Here is a 19,140-nt window from a genome sequence, read left to right on the forward strand (position 1 = left end):
GTATACAAATTTCACAAGGCATTTCCTCCTTGTACTGTACCTTATCCCAGGCATACAAGGTTTGGGCACAGAAGCAAGTTGATAGATTAATAGTAACTGCCTTTAGGAAAAGTGTCAGGCAACTGCGGATGTTAAGTACTTCAGGCTTTTCTCAGAACACAGAAATTAAAAATCCTTAGACACTTTCTGTTCGCCGGCTATAGTTGTTCTGGAAGTGTCTTCCTCCATTCTGAAGAAAACTCAGAACATCAAATAGATGACTATAAATTGCAGTAGTAGCTAAAGATAAACATCGAGTGACAAAAGCAACCTGATCGTTTTAGCCGAATCAGTCCGAATGTTCGTTCCAAAGTTGCGGAAGTACTTGGAGAAGATGGACATTAGTGTTGATGCAAAATAACCTTTTCGACGAAGCGAGAGTTCGTGGTCTTAATGAGTTCCGAGACCTACTTGACACTGAATAGTAAGGACACTGAATGGTAAAGAAATTTTACGTCCTCCACCAAGAATAAACCGGGGCGCCCCGGTGGTACATGTGATAAACGGCGCCAGTCCACACGGCAGGACCGGGTTCAAATCCCATTTGAACCGACCCCCCGCAGCAAGGACTGACTATCCCGCTACGTGGTAAAAAGAAGTCTAGTAAGCCAGAAATGGCCGGCGTGACCTGTAAGGTCGTTAAAGTCAAGAAGAGAGAGAGAGGCCAAGAATAAAAAGCATTGATGACTGTCATGCTATGTCCTCGGAGAACCTTCTTATGCGATTGACGATCGATGAAAATGAAACGATTTTCCAATCAAAGAATTTTCTTTGAACAAATTATCACGCGAAGATTGATATGGTCTTTTGTTTTGATCTAGTCCCAATACGTCATACCTAAATATTACTGGAAAAGAGACGATTAAAGATCGCCTACATCCCTAATATCCCCAACAAAAACTCAGGGATTCATAATATCGGAACCAAACATTAGTCTCAGTCGATAACTTAAGTCATTGCTCTTCTTCATTAGTCGTTACAAAAGTTTCTAGCAGCTAGCGAATAAACGCAAGGCAGAACATCGGAAAGTTTTTCTATATGGCTTACAGTGTTTTTCATGTTTTATATTGTGATGCTGAAGCCAATTCTCGACACTTTTCAATGTGAAATTAATGCTATACAAAAGCTTCCTCAATTCTCACACATGCAAAGATCATTAAGAACACGATCAATATGAACGATCAATTGAAAAGGATACTACATCTTAGAGGTGTATTCCAGATCAACTTGTAGAGGTACCATGAATACCTCCAAATTCTAATTTGTATCGTTTCTAAGAAGTAGGGACCTAATTGGGTTTTTCTGTCTGTCATTTGATATAATTCAAAGTTTAATGGACGAACTTCCGAATAAAAATTTTCAATCAATTCCTCGGTTCAAAAAGTTTAGTAAAATGGATTTTTCCATGAAACGTCAGCCATTCAACGAAATTTATCAGTTCATCATACCAGCATAACATACCAAATTAAAAACTGTAATGAGAATAGGAATAAAAATTCATTCGAAAGTTAGCAATTAGAGGCGAAAAAAAAACTTCATTACATTCGAAGCTTTTTCCATGAAGCAATGACTTCTTTGTTTTTTGTTATTTTACAAAAAAAATTCTTTAGAATTTAATTTGGTCAAACCTGTGTTCAATATGTCATAGAACATCACACAGTTCGATCTCCCCCGGTCGATTACTTCCAACCCTCTTGCCGTAACTACAACATGGTTATGCGTATTTACATTACATCTCTTTGAAGCAACATGAATTGATTTTTGTACCACTCATACACACACACCCACATGAATAGCTGGTTTGAAAAACAAATAAGAAAATTAATTCCATTGAATAAAGCCGAGCTGTTCGTATGCAAGATAAAAGCGAAAAGCAAAATAATTACTGAACCATGTACCAACAAAACAGCTATTGGGCTCGTTCATTTCAGCCATGTGTGTTTGTGTAATGTTTTTTTCTTCTTCTTCATCATAGACCATTTTGCCAACGTTGACCTATAAAATACGCTTCACTCTTTTTTGAACGTACTATCGCAATCAAAAGCGTTAGGTTCGCTTGTTTGAAAGCCCACCGTGTCCTTGTACGCTCGAATAACTTCCACCCATCATCATCATCAGCAGCAGCAGCATCAGCATCAGTGGAGAAACAAAAACATCCAAAAACCCAAGATGAGGCACACAAAAAACAAGGATATCCATCCGTACGAGCTCATAAGAGACCTCCCGGTTACGGTGTTAACGGTATCGTTGTCCTGAACCGTCCTAAAACACAACGTAAAGGAATATACGTAAAATATTAGATACGGTACCTTGTTTGCTCGGAATCGGTTACGCTTCGCTCGAACACAAGCAGCAGACTGTCCTTGTCCTGTACCGTCTACGCCAAAACGCCCGAAAAATGGTTTCGTCTTTTCGACTGCTTGCTTGGTCGGCCCAAGGCCCAAGGTCCTCCAGACTAAGCACACCAAAAACCCAGCTCAAGAAGCTCGTACCGAAGCAGCAGCAGCACCAGCAGCACCAGCACTGGTAGAGAAAATTTAATTACTATTCCGTTTCCGGATACCGGCCTCTTGTGACCACCGTCGGGACCCGTTGGCAAAAAAACGTTTGGCGATTGAGCTATACGGTTATGCTGCTGCGGACCATCGGTAAGATGGCCTTTATTTTTGCCTCACACAATCCGGCTTACAACACACTGGACGCACACACGTACACACGCAAACGCACCACCACAAACACTTCCCTCGTGGGGGCACCGACGGTAAACACTGGCCGGAACGAACAGAAGGAAGAACTGCCTTTACACTTATCTTCACTGCGTACTTTACCGTTTATTATTTCCAGCGGATTGGATTTTTTTACTTGTAGTTCTTTTACTTCTATATTAAAAATAAGAAAAGCAAAACCATTTATACGTTAAAACACCGTATTTTCAATTATGTTAAACGACGGAGTCTATCACCTGTTTTTTTTGTTTTGTTCTGGATAAACTTAATGTAATTTAAATAGTGAAATCTTTAATGCCACACGGTGCAACACAGGGTGAAAGGGAAGAAATTTAATGAATATTTTAAATTAATAAAAAAGAAAATACCTTCAACCTCCCACAACAACGTACAAAAATTCTTACCATAACACAACTTCAAAACGCACGCAAAAGTAAACCGAGCAAATAAAATGTGTTGTTTCCCGTCTAATGGGAAATATTGCTCTTTTTTCTACAAAATCTAATTATTTCGCACTCAATTTGACGCATCGACACCGTTTTACAGTTTTACCGAGTGCAAAAAAAAACATGCTGAAAGTGGAAAAAAAACATCAATAAAGGCAGCAAAAGGAAAAGAAAAAAGAAACGATAAAACAATTATTAATACAGAGAAAATATAGAAGGACGAAAAAAAAAGAATCACATTAACAGCAAAGGTACACCCGGTACGCATAAAAGCCGGTTCCCGGGCCCTTTTATCAATGGTGGTTCGGGGCCAGGCAAACATGCTGGTGCGCGAAAGTGTTTTATTGCATTATGTTTGCCAATGCAAAAACCTTCCCTTCCGTTCCTGCTATTTGTTGCTTTTCCGATAGGACCCCCGCCCGATTCGGGATCCCTAGCTAGCTCCAAAAGCCATGGAGTGGATGAAAAATTGGCCGATAGGTACTTTCTTGTATGTACGTCACAAAATCTCTCCCGAAACCGCCATAATTGCGATTAGTGCCTGAGCCACCAACGCACTCACGGGCACGTTTGTTATTATTTGCTCGGAATGTTCTCCTCCCACCCTTCCCCTTTTACCTCTCCCTTTCTCACCCCAAAAACCCCTTCTCATTTCCGTGCTCATCCAGAGGCACAAAACCCGTTCGTCCGTCTCGTGAACGAACGCAATAAAATACACAATTTATCCTTCGCCCTCCGACAACCCCCCATTCATCCCTCTACCAGCGACCCTATAAAACAGTTCTCTACGTACGGGATAACCAGAATAAAAATTGGCCACGTTTTTGTTTCGCTCAACGCCCAGTCTGTTTGAAGGTGGCACTGATGTGCCACGTGAGCGTGAAACGGTTTATTTTCCGTGGAACTTAATTTTGCGCACGGACAGAAGAACGGCCAAAAAAACAACGCCCACCCCTCCGCACTCTTCGGGCAGATCGTGCCCGGAAAAAGCACGGAAAAAACGACAAGTGCGGCACACACACACCGCGGCCAGCTAAAGCAGTTGAAAATTGACCGACGTGAACGATGAGCGTTGTGCTGCGAGAAGGCTGAAAAGCATAAAATTGGCCGAAAAATACTTGCTAATTGATTTCAATCTTTTTTTAGGACTTTCGCACCCTCCAAAACAAGACCTGATAAGGGAGGGTTTTTGGCAGTTCCTTTTTCGTTTTTTTTTCTTCTTTTTTGCTCACTCTCCTCTATCTTTCCAGTTTGCTACTTCACATCGTTGATCGTTTTAGTTTGTTTTTTCTTTTTTTTTTGGGAAAGTGTCTGTTTTTTATTTGTTCGTTTGTCTCTTTTTTTAAGCTGCTTTACTTTGCTTCTTGGGTACGGTGTGTGTGTGTGTGAGTTGTAGTTTTTTTTTTGCTGTTCACCCATTTTCTCTCGCACTCTTATTTATTATGTTGCAAAACCACTCAGATTCACTACCGATGGTCTGGTGGCCATCTATCTTCACCCACGGTAGGTCAGCACCAACCGATGGCCATTAAATGTGGGATGATTTTATTTCTGGTTCTGGTTTGCTCTTTCCCTAGTGGTTTTTTTTCCTATGTTTCCTTCCTCCCGAAAATAAAAGCGGTTCATGAGAGACAGTACAAATAATAAATAAATAGGAAAAACCAAAGCAAAATAGAATCACTTCCCAAAAAAAAACTCAGCACGGCCTAGTGATGGTGGTCTTGTTTGGATCGTTTTACAGCTTTTCTTGCCACACAAGTGTTTTTTTCTACTTCTTTTTTTGTAATAACAAAAAAGACGACTCATTTCAGCATTTCGTTCAGTAAAACCTAATTACAAACCGATTCCGCATCCCCATGGAGATCGTTGCGTTTCGCCTAATTTGCACTATTATCAATCGTTATTTTTATGCTTCTTTTTTGCTATGTTTTCTTTTTATATTGTGAGGAAAATAATAAATAAAATAATAAACAAAATAAAGCCCCCAAAAATGCTAGGTATTAAACCAGCTTTAGGGCAAGAAACACAACGAGGACTGGTGTTGTCGTAATAAAAACCAAACACAGCTCATTATGTAGCCACCAAAAAATAAAAAAACGATTAATTTAACACCTGTTATCAATTAGTGAAAAGTTTGTTTTTTTAAACGACTCAAAAGAGAAGGGTTGAATCTTTTATCTATTTTTTTAAATTAAAATCTGAATGTTAGAGAAAAAATATCCTTTTTTTTTAGTTTTTATTGTACACTTTTTTCCACAAGCAACCATTCAACGGCCACATTCCTGGCACAACGAATACTTTTAATTTCCTTTCTCGTTTCCTACACCCTTAATAAAAAAAACGAAACTCCCAAACTACAATCTACAATATTACAACGTTTTTGTGTCTTTCCTTTTTTTTTGGTTTCTACCCTTACCGGTAGAATGCATTCCATCACCATGGGACACACTGGTTTACGTTCGCGATGGAATGTAGCCCGGTTACACAATTCTTGTTAATCTTAATTAAAATGTCTCGCAGACACTAAGACCAGCCCAGTGGCCCAACACACAACCACCGGAAAACCCGTCTTCGGTCTTCGGCAACACAGCCAAAGCGTTAGCGCAACTGCTGACGCGACTAATCCTTCCGACTGTATCAGCAGTCCGGGCGAATGTAAGCCAACGCCGGTGTTTTTCACCGTGTTAGGTGTCGCACGGGAGTAATTTTTACGCTAATCCTTACGCACACCACCATCACCACCACCACTGTCACTGGTCCAGGCTGGTCGTTTTCACAATTTGAGGGGGGGGGGGCCTGTGTTCACTGTGTTCACTGTCGTGTTTTACCGTGTCGTAGTAGCAAACGATGCACGACGGCGCCCCCCCGCAGGCGTACGGTTCACCTTCCGGTGAATTTATTGCTATCGGTAAATCACTCAGTAGTCGCGTCCACGTGATGTCATTTTTATAGCAGACTCGGTAGTATTATCACTTAGTCCACTGCGAACCGGGATCGATGGGTTTCGGTGACAGGGCTGCTGATCGGTACCGTCCGATAAGCGAAACCGGACGTCCGTCCTGCCGATTTGATGGACGCGTCACACGTCCTACCGAAGCTTGACAGCTAACACGACAATAGATGCCGTTGTAGCAGAGACAATGAGATGACGCACCTGTGTATATATTGCCTTACGACGAACCGGTACACACAGAGATAGGAAACAACTCGCGAGAACTTCGCAATAGAATCACTGCGGTAGGTTTTTGTGGATTGTTGAACACACCAGTATCGCTCTGCGGTACAGTACGGCTAATCCCGACCAAGCACAACTTGGAACTGAAGCGTCCGTCTCGTGGATGCATGTTCTAAAAACCGATACGACAACTAGCCGAATCGTGTCTCTCCATCGTAGATAGACTCTCCTTGTTGAAGGATTCGGGGATTCGCTCTCTCCGAGTGCATTCGATTTTTGAGGGGGAAAATGTTGCTAATGTTGACAAGCTAACTGACTTCTGCAGGATATCTTACAACAGGATTAATCTGATAAGATATTATTTTTTGACTGATATCAACTCAATAGTTTGGTTTCAATATTTTTAAAATTATTTTTTTTATCTTTTCATTTTTTTTAAGAATCATAATCAATAATAATAAAATATTTGTAAAATATCTCTGAAAAAAATATAATGGACTTATTTTTCCTCATAAAAACCTAAGCATAAGATTTACAGCCTTACTAATTCTCCAGGCTAAAGTCTTATAAATCTCATAAGTCACATCACCTCCAGATAAACCACACGCAACACACACGCACACACGCTCGAGAGGCATTTTGTTGCGATCATAAAGCTGTAAATGATAATAATCAAACACAGAACGTACGTAAAACAAACCCCGAATATTTGCCGGTTATTTTCGTGGGAAAAGATACCCTTGAAATTCCGATTCTTTTTTCTGGTACTTCATAAAGTTTACGCTCTCAAATGCTTGGTTTTCGTTTACTTTTCCCCATCGTAAATTCTTTTGTTTTTGCGCATGCGTTACATCATAAATTCTCCTTGCGAAGGAGAGCAGAATAACACGCGTTAGCAACACATGCAAGCATGTTGCATGACACGGAAGTGTTTCACGAGGACGCCAAGAAGCGGACAGACTCCCTAGCAACCGTAACTATGTTCTTAGCTGCAGATCTGTATGTGATGGGGTTATATCTTATCCTACTTTATTCCCTTTGAGCAAAAGCATCAACAGACAAAAAAGCTCAAGAACTCTGAAATGCAATTAACCGGAGTGTACGGTTTGAAGTGAAACCGAACCGGCTAGACGGTACTAATTATTTATGCTTCCTCTGGGGTGTTTTGGCTGCTGCCAGCTGAGCTTTTGTCTCAGACACATACACAAAAAATAGTGACTTTTAGAATTGCTTTGCTCATTAAAACACTCATCCTATGGTCCATTCAACCAGTGTGTAGTAATGGAAAATTATTCTTGTAAAATAAAACACCAAACTACTATACTATATGTAAAATAAATCTGTTTCCATGATTTTTCTTTCATCTTATAAATTGAAAAATAACTATCCCTAGAACAAACACCAAATGTATCCAATCGGTGCGGGGTGTAGTTTTCCCATTAAATTTATCATCCACGAAACTGCCGTATCCATTGCATCACTAGTATGAAGACCTCATTTCGCCAATATAACCAACCGAAGCGTGATTGCCTTTCGCCGTGAGGTTGACAACGTAATTGGAAAATAAATAGTTTACACAAACGCAAGCAAAATCGAACGATGGTGAAGAAGAAATTAAAAATAATCAAGCCATACCATTTCCCGAAAACGTCCCCCGTTGAAACGAGCACGAAATGAGGGATGGCCAGAAACGCAAAGGGGAACCAAAAACTGGTTCAAAAGGCATGTGGGGGGTAGGTAGGATGGAGAGAAAAAAAAATCACCTCACCAAATACAAACATTAACCGGACACGTCGGGTTCACTGGTGCTATTTGTTTTGTGTCCCATTCCAGCGGTGTGTGTGTGTGTGTGTTTGCTTTATTTGCCTTTTTCCGGTGCCATCCTTTTCCGTGTCGGAGCATTTCCTGTTTACCAGCTCGATTCGATCCGCACCGTGTTGTGAAGGGTGGCCGCGAGCGATCAAATGGCCCATTACATTTTCACGCCCGAAATTTCACTCACACAGCCCACACATACAAACACACACACACAAACCACAAGACCGCTGGTGATGGAACTAACGCGCACGCAACGGCTGTGCAAACGGAAAACTTCATCCATCGATGCCATGCAATCAGCTGTGCGTGTGTGGACGGATATTGGAGGGAAGGAAGGGGGGGGGGGGGGGGGGCGAGGAGAATGAACACAAAAATATGCGGGATCTTGTGTGTGTGTGTGTGTGTGTGTGTGTGAGTGTGTGTCCTTTGCCGAGAACTATGCGCACTCCCGGCTAGTTGAACGAAAGCGAACTAGTAAAGCCATCACCAGCATCGGAATTTCAAACGAATCTGATAACAAACAACAAACGAGAATCGAAAGCCATTCGGAATTTTGCTCGTGAATAAACCGTGGGAGGATAAAGCAAGTGAAGAAAGAAGGGGAATGATTTATCACAACTCTGCTTTCGGTTAAATCCCTTTCTGCAAATGGCAACCCAACCCTCCCGGCCACCGGGCAAACCCATTTCACCCAAAAACACTAAAGATCAATGTAATTAAATTCACCATATCGTTTGATTGTGTCGGGTTCATTACAAAATTATGCTCTTATTTATGCTACGCCTGTGTTAAGCCTTTTTGCAACAACTTTACTGTGACCGATTTTTCAATGTCATAAAGCCGTTTTTAATGGGTGTGAATTGTGGATGGAAACTAGGCCACAAAGAATGAATGGTGAAAAGAAAAAAAACGCATACGAACAGATTAATGCTAATTGTAGGGTATGTAATAATTAGTTTGAAATTAGACCTTAAAATTTATGTCTTCAACTAATTTTTGAAAGCTGTCTATACATGTAGACATTAAACTTTTATTCTGAGTCAGGACGCTTTTAAAACTGTTGTGACTATGGGAAACAAGAAATCAACAGACTCACTAAAATGTTTAATCAAATGCCAGCTAGAAAGAACATTAATTGACGAAAACTGGACGATTTTGTATGTGGTAAATTATTATGTGGAAAAAATGTTTATAAATACTGTACAAGCTGGTTGGTCTTGGGTTGAACAGCTTGGTAACAATTTCTTTCTTCGAAGGACCAATGATCTATCTCCTTTGGTGGTTGAAACTCGATACTTACTTTGTTTTCTTACTGTCAAATTTATGTCTCGCTTCCCAAGCTTTTCTCGCAAGCGATAGGCATTATTTTATTAGCTTATATTCCATTCCATTCCATATAATATTCAGATAAATATTTCAATCGAAAGGGATCGTCAAGTTATTCTAAGAGCAACTTCAAGCTCCTATATCGTCTCATCCTTTTTTCCATCTTTACTATCCCTCATACTAGTACTCTCACGATGTTCTTTGGGATATTAGGGTCTGGTGAAGAGGTTGTCAATGCCAAACTTTTAGACGCTAGCAATGGTTTTCCACTAGCCTTATGTAAGTTTTACGACAGCATAGTAAACCCGGTTACATCCACAGTTACCTAACTGCTATAAAGATCATCAGGGAGTCATTCAGAATACTCAGAGTGTCAAATCGTAACTCGTTTTAGCCGTTACAAATACCACCATATAGCTGTTAGTGATGTGTAATCCGGAGTGGAATCGTGGATCCACTCGGCATACGCGTATGAAAAATTGATTCCGACTCCGACCCAAAATCAAAATTGACTCCGGCAAATCCAGCCGAGTCCGACTGACTCCGAGTTCGATCGAGTCCGAACTCGATCGGACTCGAACAGATCCAAAAGGAGTCGTTCCTCGCTTCCCCCTCCCCTTCCACTCACTTCTGCCAGAGTCTTTATAACTCCGACTCCAGCACCGGCGACTCCGACGCATGCATTTACACACCTCACAAAAACCAAATGATCACTTAGTCGGTCACTAACGTAACTTGAGTATCATTAGCTCAAACATTAAACAATCGTTACTTAGTTTTTTTTTTATTATTTTATCTCTTATTGTTATTGCTCTGTATAAGATTTAGAGCTTTTGAATATTGCCTTCCAGAAGAAGCGATTAAAAATGATGAGTTGTTCAAGGCTACTTAAGCTTATATTTATGGTGACTTAATCTGGCCAACCCTGCCTCCAGGCTATCATAGTGCGACGCTAAGCCACGTCATATTGACTTGTCATTACGCTGGAAGCAATCAATATCCAAGATAATGTTGATAAGATGAAAAAAGGTTGTTTTAGTCAGTAAGAATCCGGAAATATTCAGTGGAAATTGGATTACTAACAAAGGTATACACAACGGAAAAAAAACTATTGCTTTACTTAAATGACCTAGTGAGTCGTTATAGCAAAAGGGAAGACGAAGGGAAAAATTAATATTTATTATTAATGATTAATATCTATAAAGTGTTTTAAAAAAAGTCAACTATTGACAAACGAACTTCCGAAATTTAATTTATTGACAATCATTTATAAAAAGCGAAATTTTAAGTGAATATACATACAAGCGTGACTATGGACATCACAATATTTTCCAAGAAACGTCTGTCTCAATACTTTAACTTTCTTACACAGAAAGAGCAATTAATAATTATTTAACAAAAAATATACACCAAAACAAAGTTTTCAACCCTTACCCAGTTCCGTTGGAATTATTTCTGATTCCAGATTATCTCATCACAAGGCACAAGGTGTTGGTGTGACTCTAGGAAAAAGGATTGAAGCAAAAGTCACTGTTTTTATTTGCATTAATTATGAAAATGTAGTTGCAGGTATACATTACTAATTTTGCAAGATTTGCATAAACATTTCTTCGCAGGAAAGCACCATCATTCAAAACAAAATAATTTACACCCAAAAAGAAAAGAAAAAAACTTCACCGTACCAACCGGCAGGTACCGGACAGCATGCAAATGGAGGAAAACTCGAAAAACGTTTCCCTTCCGGTGCGTACAAAAAGTAGCTAACAAACTTCAATAAGGAAATCATTCTTTTCCTCCCTCCTCTCTGAAAGGACTTTGAGCTGGCAGAAGGAAAGTTTTTTTTTTATTTTGGGGAAATTTGAAACAACTGCCAAAAATTACCTGCAAAGTGATGATAAGCGAGACGCGATAAGCGTTTGACACGAAGCATTCTGATGAAATGCTTCTTTACATTAGATTTGCGAAAGAGTTAATATTTTTATAACAGTTGTCACGCACTTCCCCGAAACCCTTATATGTCTTATCTTTTACCGTTTTGCTTTTACAAATTGGTAAAAATTAGAATTTTTATTACTCTACTTCTTGAGACATACAGATAACTTGCTACACTATTGCACAGGTTCTATTTTCTAAAGGATTCACCACTTTATGTACCATGTACGAGCCAGGGATGGAAATGAATGGCAGCTTAAAGCCCCCGACAGCCATGCCGGAGCGTTACACAAATCTCTTTCGAAAGGTGACATAATTTGCAAATCCGTTCAACCAACAGGATCATTATTAAGGTTACTTTTGCCATCGTCTGTGTGTTTCGTGGCGCGCACCGTCGGCTACGTGTGCTAAGCTTTCGTCCTGAGGATCGTCCACTGCGCGTTACCGTTCCGATTCACCTGAACTGTCATCCAGTTTTCGCGGCAGCACTGCAGCACTAAGCTGCAACACTGAACGTCACAGCCAAAGGCTGTCTTCCTGCCGCATCTTGCACCTCAGGTTGAAAGCGAACGCAATGAGAATATGTGCACCTCGATTAAATTGAAATAAACGATGGCCGGGTCCGTTTGCCAACGGGAGTTCACATATTTCTGCAAAACTGTGCCCTTTTAGAAGCGATTACGCCACAACGAAATCACCGGATCTGCCGAGGTTCTCGGCATGGAGGAATGGAATGGGGGGGTTGTGGGGGAGGGGGGTTCGAAAAGTGGAGCATATCAATTGGGATTCTGTTTTATTGCCATTGAAGCATCACTCCAGGGGCAATCGTAAGGAGCGTGAGCAAAAGCATCGTGTAGCATTGGTGCTTCCTTATGTTGCGTTGAACATTCTCTATCGAATCTCAATATTTTGCAGCCGTCCGTTTAGTGCACCGGAGCCACTTGTGCCAGGGAGTCGATTAAAACTTGTTCTTGTACGGTACTCGGTTTGAAGAAAGGACAGCTTGTCGGGTAAATTCACACCATGCGAACACCATTGGTGTACAGCCCGACGGCTACGGTATGCAGATTGTTCCTGCTAGATTCTGCACATTGCACTCCTTACCTTAAGTGGATACCTGTGCATTTGCTTAAACAGACTCAAGTGTTTATTTTGATATATTTTATTAAATAATTGAAAGTACAAGTGTTGAGTCAGTCAGTATACTTCCTTCCTATTTATTTTTGTTATTGAGAACTTTTAATTAATTTACTTCCACAATACATTTAAATTAAATCTCAAGAATATAAAACATTTTTAAACACTCGACCGTACTGAAAAGTATTTTGCAAACAATTGCATCTCAGCTAAAATTATTGTCCAAAAAACAGTAGCAAAACTTTCCCACCTAGCTCTCGCCAGCCTAGAATACAAAAGCAACAGAAAAAAGCGCACTCGTTACACGATTCCACGTTAAAAGCAATGAACTACTTTGCAATATCAATTTGTAATTTAATTCCATCCTTTCGCACAAATTTTTTTTTCTACCTCTGCTGCTTCCACCTTCGAGGCGTGATGGAAAATGGAACAGTTTTGATTGCAACCCCCCGGGCGGGCAGCAATCGGTTTTGCGGACCGATTGGAAATTTTCGACAGCATTTTCCCGGAAAACTGCTCATTATCCAACTAATTGAATAAGTTTTGTAATTTCATGCAAAACGCATCGTACGTCGGTGCGTCGGTAGTTGATGAAGTTCTGTATTACTCATTTGTGACAATTTAAGGTAACATTTTCTTGTTTTTTTTTCTTGGTGAATTTAATCGTCATGGTGGTGTTTAAATCTTTGCGTAGGTATGTTTAAAAATTAAACAATCAGCTTAATATTACAATCACAATGTACGATAATGATTGTTTTCCTTCAGATCAAGCAAATTTTGCAATTTTGGTAGGAAAGAACAACTCGAACTGATTACAATTATGTTTACACATCATTTAACAAATATTGCCAGGAAACAACGCTCGGGCAAATTCGCTTCCTTATCGAAAGAAATGCATTAAAACGAATTTAATTTTGCATCTCATTTGCTTCCTGACTTCGCTGTTCTCCGAATCGAAGACGGTATAATTTGATTGAGATGTCAATATTTAAGATACGTCCTGAAGAAGTCAATTATCATCGGTTAGCAATAGTTAACATTGATTGCTATCATTATTGGACATGACTTTATTCTTGTAGCAGCATTTAAATTTTTTCCGATATTCAAAAGTAAAGGTAAATTAAAGTACTAATAATATTGTTCACAAAATAAATATTGAAAAAGGTTGTAAAATATTCAGCCTTTGTGGTGTATGACGGATATTAAATCCCTTCCAAAAGTAAAGGAAAACCAGAAATGGCAGGCAAACTCCTCTTGAGGTTCTTGTGCCACAACAGAAGAAAATGAAAATTGTCAAGTTCCACTAATTTAACGCTGAAAGGTCTTTTAACGTTCATCTTCCTTCATGTTTAAAATGATATGTTTGCAGTGCACAATGCACAACTTATACACATCACAGTTATTCATTCTTTCCTTTATTTAATAATTAGGTTTGACAGCCCTGAAAGTTTGAGGGAAGAACAGGAGCAGAACAGGATTAGGATATCAGTTAATCGTGTAGCGAATTTTGGAACGAAATAATATCATAATAAAGACTCGAATTCCCCCTACTTTTTCATTATTGTATGTACTCTAACAAAGTTAAACAACAATAAACAACAGAGACACATGATATAGAAAGTAAAAGACAAAAATTTTGGATGACTTTGAGCAAAGACATATCTGATTATTTCTAACCAAGTAAATTCTACCTAATCAGTTCTGCATATTAGGAGATCTTCCTATATTTCATATAACTTATCCAATAGGAAGTAATCTCGTATTCCTTGGAGGACCATAGAAAAAGATTTAGAGCTTAGAATCGACCTGTTCTATACGTTGAAGATTCACCAAGGAAACCAAGACTTCAAGGAAGATTTTAGGGTCCCACTTACTCAGAGAGCGACTTTTAGAAAACATAGGTGTTTATGAAGTAAGAACCTGTGGAAAGGAGCACCATCTCAGATTAAACGGTCTAACAGTTAGAATACTCTTGAATACTAAAATCGTTAAACAGTAACGAAACAAATAAGCAGAAGGTTTTGTCAAATCTTCAATATTTACAGTCCAGCCTTAGCCTTCACAAAATAATAATCTTCAATGGTACTAGAACTTCAATTTTAGTACTCATCTTGGGGACACGAACAAACACTTATTGTCAATAAGGCATTAAAGAAATCGAAGAGCTCCAAGGTTTGCCTATTTATTCAAATTAAAGCACCGCCTAAACAAAACGTATTCCAAACAAGATTTCCTTCTTGTAATGCTTATTAAACTGTCTTAAACATTCTCGATCCCGCAATAAAGCTGCTCTTTTTATTACTCTCCACGGAAAGTGAAACATGTCACGGGCATTGCGGGAATCGGTTCCATTGATTAGTTTTCCCACAGAAATGAATTCCTCACTACAGCAAAGTCTTTGAATACATTGATAAACGATCATGCCTCGAAAAAAAAAGAGAATAACAAAACACACCCTTGATGCTTTTGACACTCTTATACATGTATCAAACAGTTTATGATGTTTCCTACGCAATCAAACTTTTCGTATCAAAGCTTTTCGATAATCCAGCCCATCGTACCAATCAAAACCGTTGAGAACTTAAGAACATCAGCAACTGCCCGAAACAAAAAACTGCCATTAAATCAATTCCCGCTTGCAATACAAACATCATAATTCCATTAAAATCAGCTAAAGTTCAACTTCTTCAAACTTCCATAACAGTTTGATTATGGTTTGCAGCAAAAACGAGCAATTTTGCAAAGTAAAAGGTAAAATGTTTCCGGATCAACCACGAACAATACGGCACTCAGCCCTTGATTGCCAATTATATTTTTTCCACCATGTAATGCTTACCGTCGTAAGCTTTGATGGGTATAAGGAGGAAATTTTCTTTTTTCCATTACTGCTTTCAGTATGGCTACATACAAAAGCGAAAGCTTCAAATAAAAAAAAAACATTCATGGTTAGGGACACAATTATCGAGCAACCATCAATCGCTTGTTCTGCACTTTCTTTCCTGTCTTTCGTGCAAAATTATAATCATTAATATATTTGTTAATGTTGTTTTGTTAATGTCTACAGTACGAAACAATGCCTAAGCTTCATCAACGGTAATAATGTCCCGAAGGCTTCATTATGATGAACAATGCGGTCACAAGCAATTATAGGTAGCTTGTTTGAGGCTTTTGTTTTATTTTTCCACGAACGGAACCGCTACAAACGCTCGATGTAATGTTTTTCCAGAGTTCAATACTTTATAATAATAGATAAACTACTAGCAGAAGAGAAGATATTTCCTTTTACGTTACCTCATTTGCAGCACAAAGCCAAATCGTCAATATTTTTATTGTCAATTTTACATATTGGCACTGTCGTTTTCTTTCCCTTTCCTCACTCAATACCTCATTCGACAGCAGACAAATTCAGCTACCGACAGGTTTGTGTCACTTTTTTCACACTCTCCTCTTCTAAATACATAAAATATGCCTAATCCAAAAAAAACCCCAATTCAGTGCAGGTATCCAAAATCGATTGAAATCACTACCATGACCGTCGAGGGGGGTTGATGTTTCGCATTGCTAAAAAGGTACGCCGAAACCTTTAACGGAAATTTATTGGTCTTGTTTTTTGGGTTGTTGTTGTTGTTTTGCACACATCCACTGTCTGTTCACATCTGTTAAACATTGCCAACTCAAGCCCATTAATCATTACACATTGACAACAGCCGAAGAAGGAAAAAAAGAAAACTCATCCCCCAAGTCACTTCTACTCCGGAAAAAACGCCTACACCAGCACATTTACGTTCAAGGCACTGTCAAAATGACACTACGCCGATGTTTTGTTTTGTTTAACCTTTTTTGTTTTTTTTTTGTTTGATTCCAAGTACTTTCTTTCATCTTTTTAAATCGATTGGAAAAGCGAGTAACCTTTTTTTTGGTGGTGATACAACCGTGATACAAGAAGGATTAAGGAGTGTTCTAAACCTAAAAAATAAAGAGAGAAAAGGTAACATCCGTTTCGATGTAAACGTTTAACTCACTTTAAATCGATTAGGGGATACACTTCGAATGATAAACAGCGCCCACGACACGTTTTTTCAAGTGTTTTGTTTTGCCATATAAAGTACTCAGTGAGTTCGGATGGAGACGCCTGGTGTTTTGTATTTTTTTTTTTCAATTAATTTTTTTATTATAATCTTTGTCTTGTCTCCATAAACCAGTCCTTAAAAATAAGCTCATTACGTTGCTAAAGTATTTTTTTTTCCTCATATTTCTAACCTCAAAAGTCAGAGGAAGCGAAAAAAAAATGCCACCGAAGCATCTTCTTCATCTACAGAAAAAAAATTGCAGCCCCGTCAAAGTAAAATTCTGCTTCAAAACTTCTAAAGATTCTTACCATCGCTAGCGACGAGTGTACCCATAGATAGGACACATTTCCCACCGGAGCATAGTACGGTTACCTACCCAGCTGATGATAATATTACGCTGCGAGATTGAAGCTTGCGGGTTCTTCGTCCATCTCGGTGTGTTGCCTTTTGTTGACTTTATGCCTCCCTTATTCTTGCAGGCGTGCTCCCAATTGAAAGTAAATGACTATATATTGTTAATGTGGTAGGGAATTTGCATAATTTCGGCTCGACTGCAGCGCTGATAGAGAGGATACCAAAATAAGGAAATAATCATCATGGCCGTCCGCTTGTTTTGTAATTTAATGCCCACGGGGAGATTAGAGAGCGAGACAAGCACCAGGGAAAAAAACAAGGCACTGGATGCTGGTGCACAGAGCCATGTTTTTACGACATTATTATAACGAATATCAAACCGGAAATGGGAAGAAAAAGAAAGGAAAGTCTTCAAAAAAATGATGGACAAGCAATTTTTTTTCCAACATTGGATAGGTAAGTCAATCATGCAGAAAGATCAAACAAGAAATAAAAGTTCTAGATTGCTTTCAAACGAAAAAATAAAACCAAAATGAAATGATGGACATATAGGAAAACCAACCGCAAATGTTATTATGTGCCTTCTATTATTGTTGTGTACAACACACATAAGCTCTTGCTGAGCCTACGATCAGCTCAATAAATCACACTTTGTATTTAAATCCATTGGCAATTTTTTCACTTCACAGCAAAAAAAAACAAGACTGAATGAAAATAATTTCGAAAAGGTAAAATATTATGCAATCCGCTTTCGAGAGAGGAGAATGCTTACAAAATGCATCCTACCTGCGTTGCACTCAGCCGGCAGCAAACTGCACTGCAGCCATTAAATTGAAAAATATAATCCATGCCACTTCACTATCAGCTGACGATCATCCTTCTTGCGTTACAAATTGGACAGCAATATTAATCTGCCCGTACCACCGCACCGGGGATCCATAGAAACGGAGCTTTATTTTCTGTAAAGCGACCTACCTTTTTCATATTATTTCTCCCCTTTGACTTCTGATGTGGTACGATTACAGGCGCTCTGTAAAAAGGTATTTTTGTTGTTTTTTTTAAATACTATATTGCTTCATTTGCAATGGATAAAAAAGCGCACCGAAAGATCCATTAAAAACTAAACTAAAACATCAAACTAAATGTGTTTCGAAATAGTTTGTGTACGTGTAGAGATAAGTTTACTTCCTCGTTCAAAACATACCTCAGCAAGCTGAAATAGTAATCTGAAAGCTTCGTCGAATCTGTTCCAAAAACCCCAACCCCTTCTGGAATGCAAAGTACGTAAACATTAAACTTTTGGCCGGAAAAATTTACATGATTGACGGGCTACAAAACAGTGCTTAGAAAAGCAGCCAACGTGCCATGCGAAAAAAAACCCGTCCCGGCGTACAACTGCAGCAGATGTAGAGCAAATTCTTATTTATGCGAAAGATGACAACTTTTTATAAAGTTTGCTAGGATAACTGTGTGCTAGTACCCGAAAAAGTGCCGAAGGTATTTTCCTTCCGAGTTGCGCCAGTCAGTCAGACCCATCCCATTCCGACTCAGGCAGGGAAGTCCAACGAATCGACGGCATCTGGCGCGTAGGCAGCCCCGGCCAGCAAGAATGGAACTTCATTATCATAAAAGATCAACCACAAACTGCCAACCAAAAAAAAAACAACAACGTTGTTCATCTTGTCGCAAGGCTGGTTTTCATTAAATTATGAGCGAGATTGTACCCCTGGGTCTATCTAGCTTCTGGATCATAATTTGGTGACCTGTGCCGTTTTTCGCCCGTCGCCAGTCATAGTGAAAGGTGCTTATCTTCAAGATATGACGCAGCGGAACCGAGTCAAAGCATCAAAGTGAAGCTCTTTTGAGCGGAACAATATTTAAGACATGGTTTAATGAAACCAAAGCAAAGGAGGGTATTCAATGGTACAAATTTTGTATGATGGAATTTGTTGCAAAGATTTGCATTGTGTTTGTGATTGCATTTCGTATGTTTTAAGGAAATTTGTGGAAAATCGCAACGAACTTTAAAGTTTTAAATTATTTTTCAAACCGTTTCAAAACCCGTAATTATGACTTACTCTTACTACGGGCTCTCAACGGCTGTATGGACCGTGTGA

General features: G+C 39.2%; 1 protein-coding gene across 1 annotated transcript in view; it reads right to left on the reverse strand.

Moving 5' to 3' along the window:
• LOC125769103 (limbic system-associated membrane protein) overlaps positions 1 to 8,111 on the reverse strand; it is a 100,923-nt gene extending 92,812 nt beyond the window's left edge. Inside the window, exons 1-2 of the mRNA XM_049437569.1 lie at positions 6,366 to 8,111; positions 2,349 to 2,918 (exon numbers count right to left, since the gene is read on the reverse strand). The gene's annotated coding sequence lies outside the window, so the exon portion shown is untranslated. The remainder of the gene's footprint in view (positions 1 to 2,348; positions 2,919 to 6,365) is intronic.
• Between the last annotated feature and the right edge of the window lie 11,029 nt (positions 8,112 to 19,140).

This window comes from Anopheles funestus, chromosome 3RL (assembly GCF_943734845.2).
Source record: "Anopheles funestus chromosome 3RL, idAnoFuneDA-416_04, whole genome shotgun sequence".
Taxonomy (NCBI): domain Eukaryota; kingdom Metazoa; phylum Arthropoda; class Insecta; order Diptera; family Culicidae; genus Anopheles; species Anopheles funestus.